Source organism: Tympanuchus pallidicinctus, unplaced genomic scaffold (assembly GCF_026119805.1).
Source record: "Tympanuchus pallidicinctus isolate F22 unplaced genomic scaffold, pur_lepc_1.0 scaffold3, whole genome shotgun sequence".
In the NCBI taxonomy this organism is placed as follows: Eukaryota; Metazoa; Chordata; class Aves; order Galliformes; family Phasianidae; genus Tympanuchus; species Tympanuchus pallidicinctus.
In genome coordinates, this window is record NW_026294747.1 from 25,372,941 (window position 1) to 25,398,681 (window position 25,741).

Here is a 25,741-nt window from a genome sequence, read left to right on the forward strand (position 1 = left end):
TCGCTGAAGAATTAGAAAGGGGGAAAAGAAGAAGTGGAGTGAGGCCGATCGTAGAAGGCACAGCTCTGAAACACTCAGCAGAATTGCCACCTGTAGTGCCTGCAGTCTCAGGGGGCACAGCAAGCTGGTTGAATCTGTGGGTTCGCTTTTCTGAAGTGATTATGCAGAAAGTGAAAATCAGTCAGGTTTGCTAGTAGTTCTGCAGGTTTTGTGTAATTCCTGATGTCATCTTTTTTCTTGTTTGCTGGTGTGGGGAAAAAAACCCTCAGTGCTGAGTTCAGCTGTCTTGTGTGGAAACGGAGAGAAGAGCATTGAGGAGAGTTTCTGTGTCAGACCACAAAAAATCACGAGGTTGAAAGCAAAGCTAGATTGAACATAGGTTCTGAACATGCTGTTTCAACTTAAGTGGTTTTTAAAGAGTTGCATATTGCTTAGTGATCCTGCTGGCAGTGAAAGCTGACAAGATGTTGAAAGTGTGCCACAAACTCTGCAGAAGCAAGGTTTTGACTGAGGCTTTGAAAGATCATCAAAATGATGGGCAAAGTCATTGTGGATACAAATAAGAGTACCTGAGATTGGTTTTTCAGAGGTAATGGTTACCTGTAATTTCCATCAGTTTAATTTTGTTTGGGAAGTCCTTGGAATCTGTGTAACATCTGATCCAAAAGATTTCAGATCTGGTATTCAGAAATTTGCCTTTCCAGGATTAGAGAAGATTTTCTGAAAATGTTGCCTTTAACAGTCATTGCTGAGGAGGTAACGAATGTTGGGAAGGCTTGTTTTGAGCACTACGATGAAAAGTGCTACAAAAAAATGGAAAGTTGCTTTAAAATTCCTTGGTATTCCATTAGAACACGCTATTTCAGTTAAACACATAGATTGTCTTACTGTTGTTAGTTTCCTGAGACTGCCAATTTAAATGCTTTGTGTAAAATATATGTAACATTGCTAAGGAAGAATATAATGATGTGCTGAAGCTGTTTGTTTTGCTTTGCTGTTTTTTTCTTCTCTCAAGCATGTGGCTAATTAACCACAACACTGGACTGATCGCTTGACAAATTCAGTTCCGTAGTGATCCTTCTGTAACTTTAATGGGATGCTTTGTTTTAATACAAAACAAACAAATAACAAATATCTTGTAACCTTTCCTTTACTACGGCGTTTTGTTTGTAGATTTTTCTTTGTATTGTTCTTCATGTCCTGACTGGCTTTATATATACGTAATCCTTGGTGTTCTAATATCAATGGCTTCTGGCAAAACCCAGAATTGTGCTTTAATATTCCTTAAATCATTTGTGGTAGTGGTGCAGTTCAGTTATTCCTTATGTTAGCTTTTGCTTTCCACAGTTAAGTGGTTTGAGAAAATATTTCCGGCCAGGATTCTTTGGACTTGTATACAAATGAGGAGATAACTTTTACATCTGTGAGTTGTCCTGTGGTACTCTGGGGAATTAGTCATAGACGTATGTTTATTGCCTATTTGCAAAAAGAAGCTTAGCCGTGTTAGCCTTTACCCCACCAAGGTGCATGAGAATAGTGGTGATATGAAATGATGAGGTCTGCAGCACAGTAAGAGCCTTCTAAGAGCCTACGTGCTCATTCCAGAGGTGAATTTATGCTTCTGCGCTTTCATTCTTGTTGTCACCCATATGTGGTAGCTGCAGAACTTGCAGATATTTTCGAGCCTGTGATGTTATTCTGTCAAGCTACCAGGCAGTCCTTCAAGATGCCTCAGGAGAGGGCCTCTACCACTCCTTGGAAGCAGCCTTCTTCTGAGTGGGAGTAGTGAGTGTGGTGAAAGGGAGGGGGCTCAGAATGCAGGGAGACAAATGGCTACTGTGAATCAGAATGATGATCTGTGTAGCCTGTGCTCCCCTCTCTGTAGGTAAGAGGAATTACTGTGCATTTCAGCAATTCTTGGGGAATTTCTACTCAGGAAACTCGTCTGATATTCTTTTGAGCTTAGGTAAGTATTTAGCAGTTGCTTTTGTGACCTACTGATCAAATTGTGGATTTAGGATCTTGAGAGGATTCATATTAGGGGTAAGACATTACTGGTTTTTGTTGAGGGAAGAAAAAAAAATAAGGCATTGCGTGACATCTTAGTATTGGTTACATTAAATTACAGCTTATGCTACAACCCAGCGCTGTAAGCGTGCATATTGTTTCCAGTGCAGTTAGTTGTATGCCAAGTGACATAAAAGGAGAGAGAAACTACTCAGTGTTCATCATACAAAATGTTGGTGGGGGCAGAAGGCAAGCATTCAAGTTTTGCAAGACACGTCCAGAAAGTTGGCAAATTCTGGCACAGGCAAGCCAAGGCTAATGAGTCAGCTTCCAAATGGAAGACTTGTCATTGAGCAATTTGTAAGTGGGAAGGACGTGCTGCTAATTCAAGGAAATATCATCCTTAGCACCTCCCCTAATAATTGGAATAGAGTGGCACAGAGCTATCTGTCAGAGGGGAGTTGTTCGTGCTTGAATCATGTGTTCTCTCTGGTGCGATTTCAGCGTTCAGACCAACAAACCCATGTTGTGTGATGTGTAGATCCATGAAAGAGGTGATTGCTCAAGCAATAATTTAAGTCTCTGCATTGCATGCCAGCAGCTTGCATGCCGTGTGAAAGATCTTTGGCAGCTACAGCAGCTCCCAGTGTACAAATGGCATGTGTTTCCAGCGTGACGCCGCTCAATAGGTGCTGTGCAACATTTTGCATAACTTCTGTTTCAAATGATCTCCAACTGTAGCCCTTCTAGAGTGCTCTGCTGATCAACTCAGGCAGCTGAAAAATACACTAACTGTTACGAGAAAAAGCTAGGTACTTCTCACTGGAAAAAATGTGAGTGCATGCTTTTGGCCTGGAGCCAACATTCAAGTATTCGGGAGCAAATGGGGATGCAGGAATAAATGTTGCAATTAAATTATTTGCTTTTCTGTATTAATGCTTTTTATCAAGTTTGGTGCAACTTGCAACCACTTCATTTCCAGGCCCGAATTAATATGATCCATTATATTATTGTATGGAATATGTTCAGATAGATATTCCTTGAAATTTACATCTTTAAAAAGTGGTTGTTCATTTTAAGGACAAATTACATGAATGCATCTTCTTACATTGATAGCTGCTATTAATTATGAAGTTAAAAACTGGGAAAAAGCAATATTTGAAGGGGGTAGGAAAGTGGTTAGTATTGTTATTTATTTAACAGCATCTTGAAAGGTCTGCAGCAAAGCATAGAATAATACTTTTCCTTGTAGTCTTTAGCACTTAAGAAACTGCAATTTTCTATATTGTTTGACTTAAGTATTGGTGAAGATTGAAACAAGTTAAATGCCATTAATGAAGCAGTGAACTGATAAACGGTTCTGATACGTTTTCTCACTGTATCTTACTGGTTTGTTACCTGTCCAGCATTAGCATGCAAAGAGAAAGCAATTGGAATCAAGTTAGTGTTCAGACCTTACTTCTTTGCTATATACTATCTTCGCACGTGAAAATTGGTTCTCAATTCCTTGGCCATCCCCTGCACTATTAGGAGAGGCTATAGTTGCATAACATATATAGATATATCCTCTTTGTCATATTTGTTTTGGGAAAATAAATTATTTGTTTGTTTACTTATGTATGCACACAAACTGTTGATATACGCTCTTAAATCTCTCATTGTCTTATAACTCAGTTTTCCTGAGAACAAATATTTCTTTTTTCTGTGGTGTTGGAGAAAACGGTTGGTAAAGAAAAGCTGTTCTTTCAAGCTTGTCTGTCTTTCTTGTTAATCTTAATTTATTGTTTAATTGTGTTTGGTATTGTTACTGCTATAGAGACCAAGACAGGCATTAGTTTTGACTGCAAGGATTGCTCTTGTCTTTTTACTGAGAGTGTTTAACTGAGCAGACTTTAAAATACTCGTTTGGCTTTGCAGTTTGGATGTGGTGGAAATGGTGAATTCCCAGCTACCAGGTCAGCTGCATCACTTCTTTATGGGTAAACTGGAATCTGTTCTCTGAAGCTGTGCGTGTGGGACTACACATGCCTGAATGCTTTCGTCTTGTCACTGGTGTGCACTGTCATAGTTTCTGAATTCTAAATAATCTCCAAATTGCTTTGTTGTAGAATAGTGATGTTGTGTGATTTCAAGCTCTATGTACTCGTACATACATAGGTGTGCAATCTCAGACTGTTATTTCTGTGCGTACTTACGATTCCTTGAGCATCTCCTTTTGGACTCCTGCATCTGCCTCTCAGCATTCTGTCACAAATTATATTAGAATTTTTATAATAATGTGAATCAACTGCCCTTGAAGTTTCATAGTATCCTTAACCTTTTTGGTTCTTGATCCTGAATAGGTAACTTCGGATATTGAAAAGTAAAACGAAGAGCCATATGTTAAAAATATCCTTAAGATTTTACTTGAGGTTTGTTTGTTTGTTTGCCATTAAGAATGTCTTATTTTCAGGCTTTGTTTTTTCCTAGGTAATGTATTCTTCATTCTTTCAAGCACTTCCTGAAAGCAAAGTTTGCTACGTTTGTGGGAAATTACTATGCTAGGGTGGAGAAGAATTTATGAAGGATTTTTCTATTTTTCAATTGGTTTTATATCATTTCAGAACAAAATCCTAGCACTACCAAATCCCTGATGAGAAGAAAGAGAACCACAGCCCTAAGGCATTCTGATTGCCATGATGACAATCTAAAATGCCAAAGATGTTCATATATATGTGAAACTGGCACTGAAAACTGACTGTCCTTTAGATTAGTTTCATTTCATGGCTTAGATAATTCCAAGTCTAGCTATTACTGAATCTTTTTTTGTCAAGCCCTGGATGTTATCCTGCATGTGATATGCTGAATGTTAGGAATGTTCGTAATAGAATCTTCATTACACTGAATTAAAATTATTCATTTACTCGAAATATTTGTTTATTGGAAAGCTATTGTTTTGCTTTTCTTTTTCCCCCAATTTTTAAAAATACATGTATTTCAAGTACATACATGGCTAAATCATGCAGACTTTCTCCATCAAAATTTGTTCAATATGTTTTAATAGATATTGAGATGTTGGGGAAGGAATATATGAATATTCTGCGAATGAAAGCTAGGAATCAAAATGCATTGCTTCATTCTTCTTACTATTAGTTTTAATTGTCCTCCTTGGGCATTTGGAGAATCTTGCACGTAAAGGGTGTTATTGCAGTAAGCAGTGCAAAGTGTTTCATTTGCTTATGGGCTTCATTTTTCTAATTCAATTTCATTTAGGTGATCCTTATTCACTTAAGTCATTTAAGTATTTAAGTGATCTTTATTGCTATGTTTTTTTTAAATATATGTGGGTATACAAAACACACCTTGAAACTTCTTTCCTACTGAAGTATGAGAGCTGTTTTGACTCTTTTTTGCTTTAGCACTAATCATTCTTTGGTGAAAGTGAAATATTTCAGCTATGACTCTAGCTGACTTTTTTTTTCTTTAGAAAATGTTCTGTAGTAAAATACTCTTTTACTGCTGAAGAATATGGAACTCCTTATGAGCAATTCATTTTAAATCTGAATTTGTGATGCAAAACGAGTGAACATTTGACATACTGAGGTAATAAAAACCTAGGAAGATTGGAATGCATGATACTTGCTCTTAGATTATACACTTAAGTGAATAATGGGCAGCCTCACAACCAACTTAATTGAAGTCAGTGCTTCATAATTTTTTCTTTAAAAAAATGAACAAATCTTGTCTGAATAAGATTTAAAATTTTTCATTTGCATAAATTAACATAATCATTACAAACAGGAAATTAAGGTACAGAGGGCTTTGTTCAGAAAATAAATAAATAGAAAAAAAATAAATAAATAGATTTGAATCGTGCAGTAAAGTTTTCTTCTACAGCTGAACACTTAAGTAATGGGTGCTGCTGATAATAAGTTGCACACTGAAAGATTTAGTTTCCTTATTCAGGTAGCCTGTCCTGGCATTTTAAGACAGGCTAACCTGTCTGCTTGCACATGTATTTAAGAATGCATGCTTTTTTGTTTGTTTGCTTAAGAGTGACGTAAGCACACATGTATGAAATTGTGCAGCACAGGAAGCAAACAAATGAAAAAAACTCAGGCACGCTTGTCATGAAGGAAGAAGCAAAGCATCCTCCAGAAAAGAGAAAAGAGCCTGGTTCAGGGACCTTTCGTTGGCCTGCGGGCTGTACTGATGATTTTTAACAAGTCTGTGGATATCTCCACAAGGCATCTCTGTCAGAGATGTCATTAGCTAAGTATGAGAGCGAAGGCAGTGGCCCAAATACTTGCCAACATCAACAATTCCTTGGCCACATAGATGGGAATAGTTGCTTAAAGAGACAGACAGCTTATCTGATATTTGGAGTTGGTAGTAAAACACCTGTGTTGGCAAGGTGCTGCTTCTTTTGTGCCGACTGTCACTGGGTTGGATGATGTAACAGCAAACAAGAAAACTGCAGTATTCAAACCAGTTCATTTGTGAGTTGGCCAAAAGGCAGAGACGCCATAGATGTTTTCAGCAGCTCTTTGTTGTCTAATGCAGAAAAATGATGTGCTAAGGAACAAAATGTTCAGCTTTTCTCTACTCTCCTGCTGAAAATTTGGGCAGAAATCTACTGATGAATGTTCACGAGAATAATTCAAGTCTTTCTAAGATAGGCTGCTTCTCCTGTTCTTTACATTATGACAGTTAATTAAGATGACTTCTAATTCTCAGGCTTTATGACATAGATAAATTCACAGTTACGCTATTTTTCTTTCAGGTTCTATGGCAATATGGTTCTACTGCAGCTTTGTGGAGTTTTAATTTGAGTAATATGTAACAAAGGTGTGGACTACACTTAGGCCTTTAGGTGAGCTATAGATAACCCTTTTGTTGAAAGCAAATTTGAGGATCTGAGCTGCTAGTGAAGGTTGCAATCTGTGACTCTGCACAAGTACTTCTTATGGAGGCCTGTTTGCAGGACCACAGCTTGGAAATTGAAGTTAGAGAATGCTTTCTAATGTATTAATTGGGTAAAAATGTTTAAGAAATAACAGCCATACTCTTGGTAGAAGTCCGATGGCTATTATTTAGCCTTTAAAAATCTGAACTAAAATCTTACTCTTGGTCTCTTATCAGCCCAAAGTGCTTTTAGTGTTTTATCTCCTAGTTTAAACAGTGTTAACAACAGGTGGCTGGAGGGAGGGGGAAGTGTTTGCATTCGTCATTCCATTGAGACTTTTATCTGTCTGTAGATGCAACAAGGCGCCTATACTGAAACTGAAATAGTCAGCAGTGAGGGACATGTATTTGGAACCTAGACGAGCATGCTCTTTGTTCTGACCCACAGTGCCATTCGTCTTCCAGCCATAGAATTTGCTGCTTCTAATACATGAGTCTACACATTTACAAGCTGTTAGGCAACAAAAAAACCACCAAAAAAAAAAAAAAAAAAAAAAAAAAACCAAAAAACGGAAAAACAGCAAACAAGCAAAAAGCAACCCTGTGTGCAGTGAGGACATGTTGTCTGATATTGTAGAACATGCATTAAAACTGCTTCTTGCTTTCTCCCTTTCTTGCTGCTCTCTCACTGCTGACAGTAGTTTACATTATTTTTGTCTTGTTATCATCCTTTTTTCAAGGCAGGTAATTGTCTTCCTTATATGCTAACAAAGGGGCTGCAGAGCCATGCTCTGACCTTGCAAATAAAGGCATAACATCACCAGTAGGGATAGAGGCTCTGTTGCACCCAGAGGAGCTAATTGCTGGGGTTCTTTTGAGGGAAAAGCATGATGTGGGAATCTGAATTCACAGCTGCTATGGCTGTTCATGTTGTCAGCTACTTTTGTGCAGGGGGTCACACCCCCTCAAGTCCCCCCCGTTTTAGAAGAGGTTGTGTTACTCAGAAAAGGATATAGGCACTCTCTTTTAAACCCAAGTTGTGTGCTGCCAGCAGACAGTGGCACCTAAGCCTTAGATAGTTTAACAGCTCGTTTTCATTCACGTGAGTGTTTGCACATAGTTTGCACATGGGGCCTTTTGACTGAACTTTCTCAGTACACCCTGCTCAGAAGGCTGGTTTTCTGTTCCCTGAGAGACTTTTAGTCCCTTTACGTGTGTTACAAAAATCTGCAATGTGGAACTGAGACTCCTGGATTCCTTTCTGAAAGTGAGGTACCAATTTCTGTATGAAGCAGACCGAGTAGAGTTTCCCCAGCCAGATTACTCACACAGCTTTAAATCAGGCTGTCAGTGAGCAGAGCTGTTACGTCCATGGTTCTGTGAGCCTAGCTCATTTGTGTGGCTCTTATGCTGAGGTTTTTTCTTGTTTCTCAGTTGTGTAACTTTGGCAGTGTTATCAAAAATGTGAAAGAAGAAACGGAAGAGGTTGATCAACTTTGTCTTTTGGTGCTTTGTTCTGGGATGTTTTTCAAAGATTATTTTAAACCTATCAGCTGCTGTGTTGGGTTTTTATTGCGGCAATCAACAGAACTCAGTTTTGCTGTGTGTTTAAAAAGTATTCTTAGGAAAGCTGTTTTTTCTACGTGACTTGATTTATGAGAGAGAAGCACCGTTTGGAGGTGGAATGGTATTCTGCGTTTAGTGGCAGCTATAACTGAGCTACTGTAAGTGACAGAATTTGCCTTGGAAAATTGCTCTAGCTGAAGTGTGGAATGCCTGTTTTCAAATAGTTGTCTGCGTCGTACAGTTTAGATGCATGGAGGAAATGTGAAAACCTATTGCTATCTTCAGTTACTCAACTAGTTTATTTTTGGGAGCTGATGAATTGGCAGGACACAGTGACCCTGTGTGGAAGAGGAGAAGTGACTTTGACTGCAGGAAACTTGGTGAATATTTTATCGAGTTCCTTGCTACTACATCACTGTGACAGCTTTAATGGGGAATTTAACTCTTTGCTTTCCCACTGGGTATTTTTGTGTGATGTTGATAAATTGTCATGAAAATGTGATACCCCTCTGCGAACAAGAAACTGTGTAATGCACAACAGCATATTTGAAGCATACTTGTAGACTGGTAGGCTATCTTGTTTGAAAAAGGGGAGGAAAGAAACCTCCCCTTTTAGGAGTTTAGATGGTAGACTGCTATTCTGTAACCCCTTACTGTTGTTAAATCCTTCCTAGGAAATAGCTGTAGTTTGAAATTGGTCCTGGGTACAAACCGCTGGGAAGGGGAAAAGACAGAGCTGTTTTGCACACAAGTACAATTGCAAACAGTAAGAGTACTTATTATGCAGAAAAGCACGGTTGTATTTTGTATGATGTTGGTACAGCTTTTTCACAGCAGCTATACAGACCACTGCAGACAGGATCAAAAACTGACAGTAACAACTGTGAAGTGTTGCAGAAACATTGCCCTTCCTATTATAAGTTCTCATCCTATGACTGACTTGTGCTGATCTATTGCCTCTTAGCATAAAACATAAGAAAGACTACGAACAAGAAAGCTTCCTTGTCTAGCTGCGCTACTGCTGTAGCCCTTGCAAGGAGGACTGAATCAAGGCCACATTGGAAATTTGGACAAAATTTGGATTTCTTCTGACCTTTAGTATTCTGTGCTCTTATGCTGTCAGACATTCTCAACTGTGTCATCAGTCTAACTGAAAATTTCTTTATTATTTGAAGTAAGTTACTTGAAAGTGCATTGTGGATAGCGTTACTTGCAGGTGTCTTAATGAATGCAGCTTTAACTTTTCGTTACTCTTAATCACTCCATCTCCCTTTGCTCATACATATCACTGTGGTCTCGCAGCAGCACTTCAGATTTTCTTGCAAATGCTGAATTTTGAGAACAGGTGACTTAGCAATCACTTTGATGGGAAAGAACCACTGATTTAATTTTCTCTGTTACCGAAGAAAATTTTTAGAAATGGCAGCTGCTGAAGAAATAAAGCAAAAGTTAATAGTTGGCCTGCTGTGTGGACTTATGTAGTCTATTTTGCTTTAAAGCAATTATATGAACAATTTCTTTTAATAAGAAAGATCTGAAAAGTTCAACACAATGTACAGAATGATGTCAGCTGTCAGTTTATCTGTTCAGCAACAGTTCTTTACTATTACTAAATATAGTTACTAGAAAAAGTCTTCATTCTTAAAGGCAGTGATGATATTGTTTTGGTATGAGTTTTTTTCTAAAGTGTTTGTTATATATTTGAGTTAATTTTTCTTCTTCATATCCTCAGTGCTATTTTTAAATTTAATTTTAATAAACCTATAACTTACTCATTTGCACAGCACTTTAGTTGTTCCTAGATTTAGGAATAAAAGCTTTCTTTGTCACACTCAATTTTAAAAATAATAAAAAAAAATGCTGAAAAATATTTTGATCTATTTTTTTCCCCTTTGTAGATCACTTTACATGAAAATTTGAGTTATTACAAATAGCTTGTTAGTTAAACATGCGTACACTTATATATTGTGTATATATATGTGTATATGTATGTATGTAGTTGCACTTTTGTATTGCTTAATAGCTTTTTTGATAGCTTAAATTTCTGGAAGTGAGAAGATCTATGAAGCCCTGGATGGTTCTCTTAGGTGAGCTTCATTCCCAAATGTAAATGAATGAGTGCTACAATTGCTGTTTACTGCAAACATTCTGTGAATAAGCTGAAGCCTGCATAACTTGATCAGACTGCTTGCGTAGTGCCTGTTTATTTAGGGGGACAATACATCATTATGAGAAAAAATACATGCAAGTAAACTGTTTATGAAGAATTACTTCCATTTAAACTGGTTCTTACCTGTATTATATGCAGTCATGAAATAAATGTATGGGTGTATATGTTCAGTGTAGGTATAATACATACCCAAAGTAAACTAAAGCTAGTTAATGATCACAGATCCTTACTGTTGTGATTTCAAATAAAAAGTGCTTTGCAAGTAGCATTCTTGCTTTCTTGCCAGACGAAAGGAGAAAACCATAGCAATGTCCTGATAGTGTTAGAGAGAGCACTTTTGATCAGGCTGCAATTATGTTAAGGTCTCAGTTTCTTTAAAAGTGTTGCATGCCTTGGAAGTTGAGGACTGAAGCAGTACGGAGAGATACTTTTTGTTTTTGTTTTTTTTCTCGAAGATTGTGAGTGAAAGTAGTGTGTGAGTAGTCAATCTGTGAAGAACAAAACAAAATCATTCCCTTTCTGCAAAGTTTGAACACTTGCAATGAGGCTCTTCTGTCTAATTTATTACTCTAGCAAGTTTACTTCCTTTCTGATGCACGAGTTGAAAAAACAATTCATTACTCATAGAAATGCAAAACAAGTTGTCATAATTAAGACCAACATCAAATGATGGTATCCCAGGACGCCTCTAGACACAGGACTCCACGCTCTTGTTGCTGATTTCCGTCTGTCGCCTCGCTCGTCTTTGCAGTGTGTTTAGTGTCTGGCAGGGGCAGGTGGGGGACCCTGAAGGGCCAAACATGTCACAGCAGCCGCAGGTTGTGGCACGCCAGCAGCCTGTGAGGGCTGGGGGGCTGCCAGGTGCTTGGTTCCGAGGGCAGCCTTTGCTTCCTGACCCCTGGGGCTGGTGGGTTCAGCTGCGGGGTGAACACAACTCCTTTCAGAGATACTGTTTCTTCGGGCTAGGGCTTGGGTTCTTGTTCAGCAGCTGATGCATTTCAAGGGGAAACACAACATCGAAGAAGCATGCTTTTAGACTCCAAGTGGCTTTGGAGCAGCTGTACTACAGCTAAATAAATATAACCCGCTGTACAAGGAAATAACTTTTTTACCAGATATGTGCACAGATGGGTTGTAATCATACTGAGGCCAGCATTTGCCTCAACAAGGGAAGAAACTTGTCTGTGGAGAGCTATAAATGAAAGTTCATTCTTACCCTAGTTTTTGCATCAGCAATTTGAGAACACTACTCCATAAGATGCCTAATAGGAATGAGATGGGCATCTTAGGGAGTCTGAAAGACTGAAGGATCTAGGGAGAGACAAGCCATGAAGTAAGGGAGGATTGTGCATTACAATTAATTAATCCACAGATACACAGAAACGTATGGGAGCTGTTATTTTACATCGGTGTGAGTGAATCTGGACCAGAGGTGTATGTACCAGAAGTACAAACAAAGCAGGATGCTAGCATGCTCAGAGAACGGAGGGGAGAATAGCCCTTATCTGTCAGGATGTGCATAGGGAAAGAACATGTTATCACCCCCAAAATGCTGGAGTAATCTTGGATATAAAAGTAAGATCTTTCAGAAGATGAAGATTTGGAAGAGATTTAGTCATTACAGGTATACTTCCTAACATATTTGGCGTTAAATAGAGAAAGTACAAAGCTAAAATTACAACAGGCTGTGCTTATAAGAGCCACTGTTACAGACTGGGTTTTTTGGAAAGGGATTACAATGCTGTGGTAGTGGATCTGGTATAAGATAATGCGAATTTGTTGTGTGGTTTTTTGTTTGTTTGTTTGTTTTGTTTTGTTTTTCAATTAATGAATACTTTAAATAAATATTCCTAATTATTTCAAATAGTAAGACACTTAAGTGAAAAGGGAATTCTTACTGCCAGTGGGATTCTATTTTGAAAAAATAACATCAAACTGAAAGCAAATGTGAATTAAAACAATACCTTCTGATCCTTAAAATAAATGAGTTGTATCTCCCGGCAGAAATGGTACCGCTGTCCAGAAGAGGCCATGTGATGGAGTTGCATTCCTTAAAGACTAACGTGACTGAGTTGATGCATGTATTTGCAATTCTATGCCTTCCATTCTTTGCTGTTCTTTTTTTTATTATTAGTAGTAGTAGTAGTATTTTTGAAGGCTTTATGCTTTTGCATGGGAAGGAAGTGGTAGTCAGTGTTTGCTTTTAATCATGGAGTTTTTTCCACAGAGCATCAGGAGGACACAGCGCTGCTTTTGCTGCGCACGTTCACTGAGATCTGTGCAACAGAAGAGACTGCACCAGATCTCTGGCACAAGCTCTCTGCTACTCCACAGGTCAGCCTTCCACAGCCCTTAGCAAGTTGGTCTCCAGTGATTATTCTTACAGTATGTTGATTTAACACACAAAACTACTTCAGGGAATTGAAGCCAAAATTCTGAAATTGAAAGCTTATCATTTTTGAGTGTGTATCCAGTTTGTCTGGGTTTGTTGCTTGGAGTAGGAAGGGAGTGTGTTAGTGTTATTTACAAATATACATCTCCTCTCGCTCCTCTCCAGAATGATTGTGAAAATTATTCCTAGGCAAGTTTAGTGAAGCAGCTAAATCTCTGTCAGCAGTAGAGAGCATTGTAAGTACACCAAATAGCAAGAAAAAGAGTGGGTGGGTATTCTTATGGAAGAGTTACTTGTTTGCAATGAACAGGAAAAGAATGCTTTCGTATTCTGCTGATGAAAGTTTTACTCCTGCAGGCAGTACTAGGCAAGCAAAATATCTTTAATGCTGTGGATTTTATTTTAACCTATTTATTCAACAACCGTTAGAAGTGTTACTTTACTTGTTTAAGGTATAAAAAGCTTCCAAAGCTGGAATGTGGTAACCAATTTCCTTTTTTAACGTTAGACTTGAAGATCTGCTTATTTTAGAATTTGACTAGGATGCTAGTGAAGTGATACTGCAAGTTGAGCAGCTGACAAATGTTTTGTGCTTTATTTTTTTCTCCCTGCTGCTGCTGTTAAAAACCCACATATCTAAATCCAATGTCTAATGAATGTTATGGGGAGGTATGTGCATGAAAAATCAAAGTCTTGAAAAATTTCAAGAATTCATAATAAATCTTTGAAGCTGTAAGCAGTCCCTACAATGGTAGTGGAGAAATTTGGTATTCACTATTCTTTCCATAACGAGAAAATAAATGTTTGCTCCTCTTCAAAGTGCAAGTATTACATGTAAAAATAAAATATATGTATTAACAGAAGTGGAAGGTAAGGGAAGACTCTTTGTTTCTTTAAAAGTTAGATGAGAAGCGTAATTATAGTGTTGAATAACTTTTTTTGTTTTAAGGATTGTGGCTGTCCAAATCTGTCGTATTGCATTTAGGTCAGATAGAATTAAGTAAATAAATCAGAGGAATTTAAACATTCAGAACTTAATTAAAAATCAGAGTAAATAGTTCTTGCAGGTGTCTAATTGGATGATTCATGTCTTTTGAAACATTTGTCATACCATGATATCTTTATGGAAGTAGGTAGGTATATTTAACTGGATAGCATCTTCTAGAAAATGGATAGAATGTGCTGGGAATGTAAGTGCAGGAAGCAGTGCATCTGCAAGAACTAATATGCTTATGGCTTCAGAAAAGAGGTATTTTATTCTTAATCATCTTCTCACCTGTCCCTCCCATAAACTTCCTCTGTGATACAATAAGAGTGGAAACAAAGCAGTGTGCTTGGTCTCTGTTTAAAGTTGGAAGTTGTAAATTCTTCAGTTCTGAAAAAAGGTGGAAAACCTGGAGTTGTGAAGCTGCTTCACAATGAGGGGGATTCTCTGCACAGGTGCAGGCGGGAAGCTCTGTGCCAACTCCAGGGTTATACATCTTGGAGAAGGTGAGCTCAAGATACCTGAAGAGTAGAAACTTTGTTGGTTTAAGCAAAGCTGTAAGTTTGCATGATCTTAGCTGGCTATACACAGAAATGATGTAAGTTTAGAAGTCGCTCTGTCATCTGAACTTATTTTTCAGATGGTCTTAAAAATATGCAGGTGGCTATGAGTGCAATTTTTTTATTATTATTTTTTTCTTTCTGTTCTTCAGTTTTCTGGCTGACAGTACTTTGGTTAATCTGATACAGTATGTTTCATCTGCAAGGGAAAATTCCATGCTGATTGTTCAAGATACGTAACAAAGAGTTACAATGCCAAGAATATGAGTAGTGAGAGACTTAGGAACAGAGTTGACGTAACAACTTAATCTACTGTAATAGGTGAATTTCATCACACTTGTGTCCAAATTATTACTTGTTCTTTCTTTCTATGTAATGCTGCGACTTAGCATTCCTCATGCATAACTCTCAAGGCTTTTTATTTTAGTGAGCAGCTGCTATAAATACTTAGCTTTTTATGGAAAGGGGAAAAACAAGACATACTTTCATCTCTTGTGTGTTCTGTTTAAACCCTTGCCCTTATTCTTTTCCTCCATGACACTTTATTATATTTCACAACTGAGTGCCTATGAAAGCACTAGTTTAGCTTTCTCCCTTCCATTTGCCAGAAAGCTGCTGTTTGTGCCTCGGAGCCCCTCAGCTCCTGGTGAGTTCCGGGCAGGCTGCCGCCATCTCAGCCACGCTCATTCTAAAAAAACACCATCAGTTGTGGTCTTAGCTTCTCCGGAGATGGGATTAACCAAAACATTTGGAGAATGCAGGGGGGTGGGTGCTCACCTCCTTGAGGGTGCCCTCTGGACAGAGGCAATCCGTATGTGTGAGCTTCCTGTGTGCCTAAGCTGCTGCTTGTCTGTGGTGCCTTGGATGTGGTGGCTTTGGGAAAAGAATAAACTTCTATCCCCTTGGAGTGGTTATTGGGAACGAGGTTGTGAAGACAGGATTATATGTGTCAGTTAATTATTAAAACTGTGGCCTTATAGGGTTTGAGGGTTCCCCTTCAATTTTTCATTATCTGAGTTCAAAATGTGTGTTTTTATGCCAATAATGATCATAGTGATAAAAATAGATGAAAAGATGTATCAAAGATAATCTATTCATGGCATAAATCAGTTTATTCCCTTTTTTCTTCGTTATAACTTTTTGCTGCATGCAGGGAAAAGATGTGATGTGGTTATTCAGCACTGTTATTTAATCCCTAGACAAAATTATTCTTAATGTCATGCTTGCACCTGAATAGTCTGCCCAGTACTCCTTCACTGCTGCATGTGAGTCCTAGGCACTAATATGGCCAAGACTGGTGTATCACTGTGCATATATGGCTTATAGGTAGCAACTCTATTAAAAGCCAGATCTCAGATCCACGATAAACCTGCACTGGTTACTATGTGCTTGAGTGTACTGTTAAGCATGGCATTTTGTAGTATCTCATGGGCAGACTAAAATGGAAATAGAAGTTTCAGGTGAGTTTCTTTTACCTTTTAGCCAATGGGAATGGGATTTCAAGCTGAATAAGAAATTAGAGATCACTAAAAGGCATCCTGAGCTGCAGTCCCTATTCTGCCATAGACCTCTTCAGACAAACCATTTCTTAGCCCCTCTCTGATTTTGTCCTGTTCTATAAAAAGAGAATAATTGCAGTTCCCTCCCTTACTGAGGCGTTGCCTGTGTGTGTTGAAGAGTATGGGATGCTATTATTCTGTGATTATGGGGCCATGCACCAGCAAAAATAGAAAAGTGCTGTAATCCAATTTCTGTACTACAGCACAAAAAATTAAGCCATGGATAATAAGAGGGAGTATACTTGGTTATTGTTGTCATTAAAAAAAATTATTATTATTAAAAAAAAAAAGCTACAATCCCACCATTCCAATTATGTTCACAGAAATGGCAGAGTCCTTTCCCTGCAGAGTTTGTGAACTGAGCAAAGGCACTGCAGAGCACTGCATCTGCACTCAGGGTTGGTTAGAGATCTCTGGTAAGATGCTGCCATAAATGCTGTTAGAGTTTTCCACAGATAAGGGTGGGTGAACATTTATGTACTTTAGAAAACACTGTAATTTTTTGTCAAAATAGCTTAAACATAGACACGGAGATGAGGAGAGTTCTAGAGGATGTATTAATTAGTAGTGTTCTATATTTTTTTCCTAGATTTTAGTGCACGTGTTCAAAATGAAGATGCTTTATCTGGCATCTTGTGGATGCGGTCTTTAGTTGCGCTGTGTGAAGGATTAAACAGAGGATGGAATGAAAATCAGGGTATTCCAGAAGAATAATCTCTTAAAATCATAGAACGGTTTGTGTTGGAAGGGACCCAAAGGATCATGTAGTTCCAACCCCCTGCTATAGGCAAGGACACCTCCCTCTAGACCAGCACAAAGCCCCATCCAGCCTGGCCTTGAACGCCTCCAGGGAGGGGTATTACTGGCTACATCTGTACTCTTTAACACAAAGCTAGTCACAGGTGGGTAAACACAGAGTTGTCTGTCCTAAACATACAGAATGTTGCACATTAGGTATGGGATGAGGTTGCATGGTCAGTGTTAATCTATTGCTTTAGTGATTGCAAAGTGTTATGTAAACATTAAGTAGTCCAATAACAGCAAGTTTGTTTGTGTGCAAGTTCCTCTTACTACTTGCCACAAACTAAAGTTTTATTTAGAGTAAAATCTGGTAGAATGTTTTTCTGCCTCAGTTGGTCCATGGATCCCAAATGCTTTTCCAACAGGGAAAACAAACAGTTTGTTTCTGAGTAACAAATGCCAGCCTGCTGGCAGAAGGCTGGACATTCTTTCTTGTTGTTTGGAGACAAAATAGTAAAGTCATAGAAGCTGTGGGATGTAAGTTGCACTAGTGATCTGTTTGAGGTGAATATTATCCCGCTGGTGGAAAAAAAGCCAAATGTGTTATGATCATAGAGGAGCACTGATCTCACAATGCCTTTTTAATTCGGTGTAGCAGGATGAGGTTGATTGTCTCCACACACTTTAAGAATTGGTTAGTTAGCCTTTTGTTGTTGCTAAATTTATTATTATTCTAAAATTTATTATTATTATTTTTAAATACTTAGCAGTTTATTTTGGAATGGACAACTGCTTAGAAGTGATCCTCTTACCTGCTTTTCCACTAAGATGGTGTGTGGCATTTGTGGCCTGTTTTTTCACAAGTATAAAGGACTTAACTGTTGGTTTTAGTGGCAGACATATCCTCAGCAAATGTAGTTTGTAAAGCATAATATTGAGTGAGTGACCCAGAATGTTATAACTTCAGTTAGAATGTATTTGTAGAGTGTACTGTATACATGTAGAAGGAAATGTAAATGCATGTTTTACTCTTCTAATCTGCCTAACTCTCAGAGAATTGCATGTGCAGGTGAGTAAACTTGGACGTTTTTGTTTTTTATTTCATGTTTAACTTAATCATTGTGACTTTAATTTTGTCTTTTACTAACAATTGAGTTCTTTGCTCAATTTAAAATTCTTGGTGAAGGACACTTTTTCTTGTGCTGTTATTGAACAATTTTTTTCCATGTTGGTTATAAAGTACAGGGCAGGTCATTTTGTTTCAACTAAGGTTGTAGAGCAGCTGCTTTCAGGAAGTTTCTGACTTTGCTCTGAATAAGTTTGAGGCTGGTGTCACTTGTGCCCGGTTGTTAAAGTGCTTCATAGCACAGGTTTGGTCAATAAGTACACAGGAATGGATAGAGATTACTTTGGTTTTAATCCAGTGTTGGTGCCAACCATCTGTTCTTCTTTCCTCCACTGAAATCCCTTACTGTAAATGGAGGAGAGTCTGGGCAGGTAACTGGTAGGGAGCTCTGAATCCAGGGGCCTGAAGGATGCTCTGATTCTTCAGTTAAGGAAGACAAAATCAGAGTGTTTTCCAGGCCCTCATTCTTTGAAGTTCTGTGTTATATTTACACATATCTTTCATTGCTCCTACGTCTACTACTAACTAATGTTCATTTGCTTAGCTGCATAGTTGAATTTAGTGTAGTGAATTTAGTGTAACAAATCAGTGCAATAAGAAGATTCTCTGATACTCAGCAGTGACAAGACTTCTTAAAACACATTATTTTAGAAATCTGAAGTCCTATCTCTGCTATTAGTAGTTTTGTAAAAGATTACCTCAGTGAGTTCTGGCATCTGGCTGCAAAAGTGGGTGCAGACAAACCGTGAGCAGCACTGCTCCAGCTTAGGTAAGCCTATTTCTGGGCAGAATAAGGCAGAGAGTAGCATATAACAAAAGAACAACTGTGTGTTTGTATTTGTGTGACCTTTTTGTCTCCATATTTTTGGCTTCCTCTCTCTTTGGTTATTGCTATGCTGTTGCATCATGTCTCAAATTACACTTAAGTTTTTTGTGGAAGAATCATTGTCTGGTGTATTAGCAGGTACTGTTAAAGATGATATCACTTCTATGACCTCAAAATACTTAATGAATATCAACGTATTGGGTTTCAGGTCTTATTCTCATTACAAAGTCTTGAAGGGATTGGTGAAGCACCCAAACTCTGTATACTGGGCCACCTAAATGTCTGTCTGGCTTTGTGTTGGAGTGCTGGAGAGATCAAGATGGAAATAGGGTACCTGTAGCAGTCTGTCTTGTTGTGGCCTAATGCAGTCACATGCATTTTCTACTCAGGGCAAAAGTGCAGAGAGATTTGCTCCTTATCTGGGGTGTATCCATCCAGCTCTGCAGCTGGTGTGTTTGTGGTGAGAGAGGCATGTGGAGTGAAGGATGCACCGTGGCTATGTCAGCTGTGTGAGAGCAAGCAGTTTTTGGCTCTTGCCATTCTGACTTTGGAGCCTTCTGTAATTCCTGTACGTGTGAGTGAGCATTGCTCTTTTTGTTGCTAGCAACTGCCTTCCCTGACAGCTCCAAACAAAAAAAGCTTAAAATAGCTATCTAGGAGCTTACAATTAGAAGAACAATTAACCCGTTTCCAGTGGGAAAGCATAGGACGTTCCTGTAACTTTACAAAGACTGGAAGCAGTGGTTCCTATTCCTTAATTGCTCTCTGTGCTCTCTGAGTCTGCATGAAGTATTCAGGTCATGGTATTTGTCATGATGATGGATTATAATTAATATTCCAAACTTCAGTAGAGTTTATAAATATTAACTAATTTTAGAATGTGCTCTGTATATATTTTGTTAAAGTGTAATTCTGCACTGTGTTTTAAAGCCATCTGTAAAGAAGGGCTTTCCTGCATTCTTGTTTACAAAAGTCTGGTTTATGTGGCTGTCTCTTTCTGATAGTTCTTTCCAAGTGTCATTACAATGCAAGATGACAGCTAAGAGTCTGCTGCAAATCATGGATCTTTAGTTTCCTCAAGGTGAGTGTTGGGCAAAACTTCTGTTGTTTTGGAAATAGCAGTCAAACTTTTGCTTGGATAAATTAAATTGAGAAACTGATTTGTATTCAGTGTAATTCCTTTTCAAGAGCTGCTAGAAACAACATTATCAATTCCTTTAAAAATAGATCAGTTTTTTTTTCCCTTTCATACTTTTAAGTTTTACGTCTATTAAGTTTTAGAACTCTGCTCTGTTTCTTTAATAGTTGTCTTTCCTCATCCATGTGATTTGGATCTGGTGGAGCTGTTTGTGTATGCCCGTAAGGACAAAATAATAACCAGCTTTTAATAGATATTTTCTTTGTAATGCTTTTTTGTATATCTTTTTTATATTCTTAAAACAAAACTACATGGAAAATCACAGAGATTGGAAAAACAATCCTCCAAAACTTGTGCAGAGTTTATAGCTTATACTGAGGAGGGCAACCCAAACCATGGGTTATTTTTATCAGGTTCCTTGAAGATGCAGAACTCCCTCCTAATATAACTGTTATCTGAAAATTTCTTTTTGAGATGCATCCATGGTGCTTCAAAACCTCATAATTAAAATCAATTACGTTCTTCTCTGTAACATACTGTGCAGCTGAACACATCAATACGTTTAGATGGAGAGTGGAAAATTATGTCCTTATGTGTAAGTGGTAGGCCAAAATATATTCAGAATGTGAACTTTAGGAACATTCAAACATAAAGGAAAGGCTGCTCAATGAAATAATGTTCCTGAGAACTTGTTTTCACTGCCTCTCCAAATCTCTACCACGCTTTAGTGCAATAGGCTAGAATGTTTTACTTCAGTAGGATTTGTATTTCTCCTTGGTTTGGTGTAGTTAGTACCGTCTTCTTAAACGTGTGCATTTTTCCCCAAAAATGTGGCAATTACACATTTTGCATCGTTTCATTCACTGCAGGTAATTAACTTATGATGCTGTGTCTGGGATGGTGTAAATAGCATCAGCAGTTCATCACATAAGGTGGTGTAATACCTGCTACCTGATCTTCCTTCAGTACAGCCATTCTCTCCTCTGCTTCATGTCACAAAGCTAATGGACTTCTGAATGCCTGCTGACTGATTTAATATATATTTATCAGTTCCCAGCCTCTGATAATGGGAAAGTGGAAATACTAGCAAAGTCATTTTAACTGTGCTGTGCCAGAGGAAGTTGGTCACAGCTTCCGCCTTCCTCTGCAATAGAAATGGACCAATTACATGAAAACTTGCATTGTCCATGGAAGGCTTCAGCATGTCGATTCGTGTGGGCATGTTTGTGCTAGTCCCAGGCAGACACCTTCAAGCAATGGTGAAAATTCTCAAGCTCCCTGGATTATTTTTTTCCTTTTTGTTATTGTCTGTCTGTGAAGCCATTTTCCTTTGATCCCTTGGTCCCAGTTAAGGGCAAGCTGTAAAGCATTCATTTTTTGCTATACTATGCTGTTTGAACAAGTAAGCCTTCCCATTTCCCAGGGCATTATTGATTTTCAGGACTTCCATCTATTACAGTTCTTTAGATTAGTCTCTTATCAGGAAGGATGGAGTAATTGATACTTGGCTTATTGCTGTCATCTTTTAAACTGGAGACTGTTCAATTGGTTGGTTTTGCTTGTGCACTTTGAGCTTCAGTTGCTGCTCTTCTGTGGTGCTAGACTCCTGGAAAACATGCCTTTCACTGTAGGGACAGGCTTTCCAGTCATCTGTGGAAAATGCCCTACCGTATAAAGCACACTGAAGGGGACATAAAACCATCTTTCTCCATTTACCTTTTTGGCTTTCTTGAACTAGCTTTCTTGTTACTCTGTTGCTTTCAGCCTTTTCCTCCCTGTATCTATCAGGTAGATAGCTATACTTTGCTGTATCGAGTTTACAAGCAAGGTCTATTTTCTACTTTCCCTTGCTCCCTCCTAGGGCAATCTGTAGGAAAGCTGTGCTGTTACCCTTCCAGCTGAAGGTGTCTGAAGGTGGTGAGTGGGAGGCTGCAAACAATCTGTAGGAATTCTGATGCTGTTGTCTGAAAGAAAATGTGACAAAGTACATGTGTGGGAGAGGCTTCTGAGAGAGAGATTGAAGCTGTTTTCATATGCATAGGACATGGACAAGCTGTGCAAAAGCTTTGCAAATCCTCTACCAAACACAAAAACTGTCCCATATTTTCATCACTTCCTTGGTTCTTACCCAAGACTGTTGTAATTTGTGGCAGTTTGATAGAGGCCAATTTGTGTTTGCTGGAAAAAGTTCTTGTTTCTGATATGCCATAAATCTCCAGTCATTTAAAAACATTAAAAACCAACCAAACAAAACAAAACAAAAAAAAAAAAAACAAAACACAAAAAACAACAAAACAAACAGAAACAAAACCCACTCACTGAATTATTTCTGTCCTGCTATTGCACTGGAGGAATTCCATTTTCTTTGCCTTTACTGGATGAATATAAGTAGCTCATCCTATTCTTAACCTTTCTTACCCTTCTTGGTATGGAGGGGGACTGATAACTAGTATTCTATATTTTGTTCTTGATCTGTTTTTGTCCTGGTTTGTTGTGTGATCTCAGAAGTAAGTTCCTTCCCCTCTGTTCCTCAATGGTAAAATGTGTGTTATGATTTTTACCTGTTTAAGAAATATTGGATTTGATTATATGATGAGCAAGTTCAAAGGGGACTGCTAGATTGCTCTCTCAGGGCACTGGCTAGCTTGCTACATTCGACTTAAATGCAATAATTATTCTTGGAATCTGTTAATTAACATTAAGTAATTGAGCTTTCTAAGGGGAGATCAGTAATTTGAGTTGCTGGCAGCAGGAGGGTTTTGTTTAGGGGAAATGATCTCATTGCTCTAATTCAACAGATTCCCTGCAAGGATCTCACTGTTGTGAGCAAGGCTGAAAATGTACATTAGCTAACACTTGTGAATGTTTTTTGTTTATCACATTAAAAAATATATAATGGGAATATTTAAAAGCTAGAATTGTAGTGGTGAAACAGAAAATGCTTTCCACAATTCATTGTAATTTTCTGCTTCCTTAGCTTTTTCAAGGTTTGAGGTGAAATCAGTCTTTCCAAAGTCGTTTCTACCATTCTCTGTCAGAAAATATTGCCTGCAAACAATGCCAAAAGACATTAGGAATCTGCACAATATAATTTGCTTAGCATGCCAAGTGTAGGGGGTGTGAGAGATAACTGAGCAAAGCACACGACTGCACAGCCCTCAACAGATGGATTGAACAGTAATATTTAATGTTACTTCAGTGTGTGAGGTCACAAACTTGGTATGTGAAATTGTGAAGTATGTTTGTACTTAATGGAAGACAGCATGTAAATAAAGAGAGGAAGTAATGATGGGAGGTCATTACATAAACAGACAAAAAGTAATAAATGAAGATGTAAAATAAGGCTTGCTATAAGAAGTGATGACAGTGGGACGTTTTCAGCATGTCCATCAAATCAAATAACCTCTTAACATTAGTTTAAGAATACATGGCATTAAAAACTTCTTGTGAGAAGCTCTCCAGGCTAAGGATAAATTGTGATTGCATGGTTGCAGTCTAAACAATTCTTCAGAAGCCGCTTTCTGTTAAGTGAAATCAATTAATGGGACCTCAGGGCTGTCACTTGCCCAGTGTGGGGCTCTGAATGCCTGAGTCCTGCACTCCTCAGATCTGCTGTCTTGAAATTATTTAATTGAGAGCAGTATCTTGCATGTTGGCAGAAACCTCTTCAATCCCATTATATGTTTAAATCTTCTAGACGATATTTCCCAAACTAGAGACAGATCTTATATGCTTTGTTTTCTTTAATAGGGCTCTAGTGCAGAGAAATTTTAGCTAAAAATACTAACTCTAACTTCTCTCAGTAATGTGCCACAAGTAACTGTATGTTCTTTCATTCCATCAGCATCAGCATCCATTGAAAATGTCTAATTCTTGTTAATCTAGAAGAAAAAGCTTAACAACACACACACACACATACATACACACACACAGAAAAAAAACTAAACCCAACCTTAGAAATCTACAAATATCTGCAGCACTAAAGGAGGTTACATCCTCCAGTTGGCATTTTTCTGAAAAGAAGTTGGAAGTTGTTCTTATGTGTTAGGAGTTCCTGAAAGTGAAAGTGACTGATGACAGTGTTGTGTGCTAAATTTTAGAGTTATTAAAACTAAGTGTACTGATGTTAGGTTTTGCTTTTTCTCTGTGCAGTGTAAAAGCAATGCAGAGTATCATAACACCTCAGTATATCTGGAGAAAAGAAACATTATCTTCTGGGAATTATGGTATCAGAACTGGCACTGTGCTTTGTTTGAAGGTAAGAACTCATCAGAGATTCACTGCTCCAAAGCACACTTAAGCCTGGAAGTGTGTTGTCACTTTGCTACTTCAGTATGACTCGTGCTGAAATTAGAGTAAAATGAAACCTCAGTGCAGGTAATTGGTTGGGATGATGATAATGTGAGCTCATCCCTTGAACTCAGGGAGGGAAGCCTGCTTAGTCATAGAGCTAGCTGTGCTCAGCCAATGAAGCTGCCAAGTGTGAGCTTTCCTGCAGAATAGTCATGCTGCAGCTTGAACATCTCTTCAGCTTAAACTATGGACTATTATTATTAAGATGACCTACAAGAAATCATAAAAGTTAATGTTGTAATATTTTATCATCAAGCACTAAATGCAGTAAGTCCCTCCCTCTTGGAGACCTGTCAATTACAATTTCTTCATTTTTGCACACAGTTGGGAGAGTTGGAATTTTCACTGTCTTTTGTTTTAAAGTGCATGCAACACTTCTCTCTAGGAGTGTAATTTTCACTATCTTGGTTTTTGTACTGCTGTAACTACAGTTCTTCAGCCATTACAATCTTCTAGAGAGACAAGGTAACTTTTGTAAGAGGTACACCATATTTTTAGAAACCTCTTGTGCAACACAGAGATGCATCTTCCCTCCTCTACTTTAGGTTCCCTCTGTACTTTTTTTTTTTTTTTTTTTTTTTGAGAACTATGTGTCCTGATACTTTTTCTACATCTCTTTCCTAAGTAAGAGTAATCCTAAACCAGCCTGAGCTAGGCTCTGTAATACCCATGGCTCCCTATATAGTAGTGGAGTATCCACAGCAAATGGAGGCTTGGGGAGCCCCATAAATGCAATACCTAACGATGGAGAACTCTGTTGCTAAAGGTCTTCTGGATAGTTTTGAAGGTGATGGTTGCAAACTTCAGCCATCTCTATTAAGATGAGCATCAGGGGTTGGTGTGTAGTTTGGTAGGTTGCTTGCTTTGTTTTGTTTCTTTTCTAAGAGTTAAAAATAAGTGTTGAAGTTGTATGTCAGCTTTTGGGTAGTTATCTTTGTATTCCTCTTCAAAGAGTAGAAAATGTGTTTCAGCAGATCTACTAAATGTTGTGTTACAGATTTAAATTTGAGCTAGTGGTATTGTTCTGATATACACACAAAAATGATGTTGTTTCTATCATAATTATATGTGATTGATCAATACAAAAGCACGCAAACATCAATGGATGGAAAACTGGTATAAGATTACTTGGTTTGAGGGGAAAATACTTTGTAGTAATCTCAGAAAGGTAATATAAACTACTATTGCAGTTATTATCAGGTACTGGGATGAAGTTGTTAGCTCTGATAAATTTCTAGCAGTGCTACAAAAAGCAAAGAGAGAGAATAACATTAACACTCCTGGGAGGCATATACCAACGTTTTCACCGTACATTTTTGCTATCGTGCAATCAGTTTCCTATTGTGGAATATTTTTTTCTTCTCATAGTGACATTTTGAAGTGGGATTTCATCAAATAAGTTTTCACTCACTGATGTATTAGTTACAATTTAAA

The 25,741-nt window shown here is 38.1% G+C and overlaps 1 protein-coding gene across 10 annotated transcripts in view; it reads left to right on the top strand.

The window, feature by feature from the left end:
• The window catches only part of MIDEAS (mitotic deacetylase associated SANT domain protein), a 65,809-nt gene that overhangs the window by 12,690 nt on the left and 27,378 nt on the right, over positions 1-25,741 (top strand). For 4 of the 10 annotated variants that reach the window (XM_052696472.1, XM_052696469.1, XM_052696474.1 and 1 more), the window contains one exon: positions 24,107-24,212. The exons of 3 other annotated variants lie outside the window; for them this stretch is intronic. The gene's annotated coding sequence lies outside the window, so the exon portion shown is untranslated. Of the gene's footprint in view, positions 1-19,814; positions 19,898-24,106; positions 24,213-25,741 lie in introns of those variants that run through there. 3 more of the 10 variants (XM_052696473.1, XM_052696475.1, XM_052696479.1) reach the window with 2 other exon arrangements.